Consider the following 3455-nt stretch of genomic DNA (forward strand, 5'->3'; position numbering starts at 1 on the left):
TTGAAGTCGAAATTCGTCGAGCTCATTCAATTGAAGCATCCTCTTCTTTCTAGCTGCATCCAAATCCAGATTCAATTTCTTCAAAGCCCAATACACTTTATGCTCCAGCTCCACCGGCAAATGACACCCTTTACCATAGACCAACTGATACGGTGACATCCCTAGCGGAGTCTTGTATGTTGTTCGATACGCCCAAACAGCTTCATCAAGCTTCAAAGACCAATCTTTCCTCGATGGACACATAACTTTCTCTAAAATGTTCTTGATCTCTCTGTTAGATACCTCAGCTTGGCCATTAGTCTAAGGATCGTAGGCTGTAACAATGCGATGATTCATATTATACCGCTGCATCATAGCAATGAATTTGCGATTGCAGAAATACGATCCCTCATCACTGATTATGACTCTTGGAGTCCAAAATCTTGTGAATATCTGCTTATAAAGAAAATTTAGCACTACATTCGCATCATTTGTCGAGACATTGACTTCCACCCATTTCGAGACATAATCAACCGCCAACAAGATATACTGATTATTACTAGATGAGAAAAATGGCCCCATGAAGTCAATTCCCAAAACATCGAAGACCTCAACCCCGAGAAGCACATTAAGAGGCATCTCATCCCTCTTGGACATATTACCAACCCGCTGACATCGATCACATATTAAAACAGACTGATGCACGTCCTTAAACAATGTAGGCCAAAAGAATCCCGTTTGAAGGATACGAGCTGTAGGTTGCTGTGAACGCTAAAAATTGCTCATGAACTAAGATGATTCACAAGAAATTGTGCACTGCTCAGTCTCATGGGCACCAGCACAAAGCTCACAGAGACTAGCGATTTGATTAACCCCATAATTAGGCAAAGTATCCACCTTCATCGTCAAAGCCTTAAGTTGGGCAACTATAGCAGTTGCTGCATCCAACTCCAGAATTTCTGCTACCTTTCCCTGAGTCAGTCTCTGGGAAGGATTTTGGTACTCAATAGTAGCCACCAGTTCAATAAGTTCATAAGCTTCATCGTAGCTTTTAGCCCACAAGGCTCCTCCTGATGCTGCATTAGGCATGGGTCTAGAAGTAGCACCCAATCCATTATAAAAACAGTTAATAATTATCCAACCAGGCATGCCATGGTCTGGGCACTTCCTTAGCATCTCCTTATATCGATCCCAAGCCTCACACAGAGATTCTCCAGTTTGCTGAGCAAACTGAGTAAGAGCATTCCTGATTGCAGCAGTCTTCTCCATAGGGAAGAATTTAGTGAGAAATTTTTGAGCAAGATCTTCCCAGGTGGTGATAGACCCTGCTGGTAGATAATGTAACCAGCACTTAGCTTTGTCCCTCAGAGAGAATGGGAAGAGTCGCAGCTTGATAGCATCTTTAGTCACATCATTGAACTTGAATATGTCGCAGATCTCGATAAAATCCCTAATGTGCATGTTGGGGTCTTCAGTAGGAGAACCCCCAAACTGAACTGTGTTCTGAATCATCTAAATCGTGCTTGACATGATCTCAAAAGTGTTAGCCCTAATTATTGGCCTGATGATGCTTGACTGAATATCATTGATCTTAGGCTGACAATAGTCCATCAAAGCCTTAGGATTTTCTGCTTGATCACCCATCTCTACTAAAACTGGTTCCTCAACTTTCTCTTCTCCTTCTACCTTATTTTCTTCTAGAAAAAATTTCTTTCAAACAACCACAACTTCTTCCTCGGCTTTATCCAGTGTTCTTTGACGAGTACGCGAACGCGTATGCATACACCCTCGCTAGAGTACCTGAAATAAGACAAGGAAACAAGTAAGTAACAATTTTTGAGTCAATGAAATCTAACGACCACTGATGGAAAATACATAAACTAAAAATTAACACTGCAGTCCCCGGCAGCGGCGCCGAAAACTTGTTAGTCGCTAAACATGAGCTAATAATACACGCAAGTATACGCGTTCGCAAGTAATATAGAATCTTTTCTAGTTCATTCCCACAGAGACTGGCTTGGTTAACTAATTAATTTATGCACTTAAGCAACAATATATGGTTATTATTCAATGCTAAGATAATAACAATTGAGGTTGTTTATAACTAAGAATTAAGCTAACAATTATAACTAAGAGAATAAAGATGTTTAAATTAATATATATGACAAATATGGGATTCTAACTTTATTAAATACTTCATTCAATAGCCTTATTGTTCTTAAGCTTAGCATGCAATGGTGATGACACTAATCAGATAATACGAAACTGATAAACGCCAACTTTCGTTGCACGAGTACCATACTACTAGACATCCATAAAAGAGATAGAAGCTGAATAGACACCAATTATAATGAGACCCTATATATTTATAGAATTTGACAACATAACGGTTTAAGTACAAGTTATCTATCTTGATTACGTAGGGCAAGTAAGATGGTTAAAATTACCTATGAATCATGCATATAAATAGATGAACCTATGCTAGCATGGCAAGTTCTAAATCCTTAAATTCACTGTCGCTTCATTAAAGATTAACACACTATCTTATAAGTTCACGACGGTCATAAGATGAATACGCACAACCAATACTAGGCTATCATACAATCACCACACACTAAGGCATTGAAACAAATTAACTAAAGAAATCTATAAATAAATCTGTTAGAACCCCATGATAACGATTAGCCCATAATCGGACTCAACATCAATGTGGGTTCCGATGAAAGCATGGTATAATAAATGTAGTCTTTATAACGAATAAACAAAACCAATTTAACACAAGAGTATAGGTTCAACAAAACAAGAAACGAGCATCCAAGATTACAACTCAAAACAAAGATTCACAAGAATAAACTAGATCATCTTCGCCTTTGTTAAATTGTGCTATAGGTCTCTTGTCGTCTTCTCCTTGCGCGCTGATATGTCTCGGACTTGATTACCTATGAAAAATGACCTAAAGTTGTTTATATAACAGCCCCATGCAATCTAGAAGTCCTCCAATTGTAATTATAATAGAATCAGGATTCTCTGATTTTGTACCGGCGCGACTGCGTGCTATCACAGCGCAGGCGCGCTGCCTTTAGTTAGAACAAAGGCAGACAGACAGGTATACCTTGCGTCCCCTATAGTTAGGGTTGTTCATCTCAGTCAGAATAAAAGAATATCAAAAGAATCCAAAATCAAATGAATAAAACTGAAAAGATTTCAAAGATGATATTTCTGAAGGAAATGAAGTCCAGAGAACAAAATTATGGCACCAAATGAGCAAGTGGTGTCACATTACCAAGAAACCATCCACCAAATAAGAAAAGTGGAAGTTAAATTATCATAACTTGGAAGAGCTATCAAAACCTGAAAAATAGGCTTTATGATAGCCTCTGGCACATTTAAAACACAGATATGATTGAAAATGAGTGTTAGGGAATATATCTTCTAACAAATATCTCTTTTTGAGAGATGATAAAAGAAGTTATAAA

General features: G+C 38.2%; 1 non-coding gene across 1 annotated transcript; it reads left to right on the top strand.

Annotated features, from left to right (window-relative positions):
• The first annotated feature begins 1126 nt into the window (after positions 1 to 1126).
• LOC141682148 (small nucleolar RNA R71) lies at positions 1127 to 1233 on the top strand. The gene has a single exon (XR_012559555.1). It is a non-coding gene; the product is annotated as a small nucleolar RNA R71 (small nucleolar RNA).
• The last annotated feature ends 2222 nt before the right edge of the window (positions 1234 to 3455 follow it).

Source organism: Apium graveolens, chromosome 1 (genome assembly GCF_009905375.1).
Source record: "Apium graveolens cultivar Ventura chromosome 1, ASM990537v1, whole genome shotgun sequence".
NCBI lineage: Eukaryota > Viridiplantae > Streptophyta > Magnoliopsida > Apiales > Apiaceae > Apium > Apium graveolens.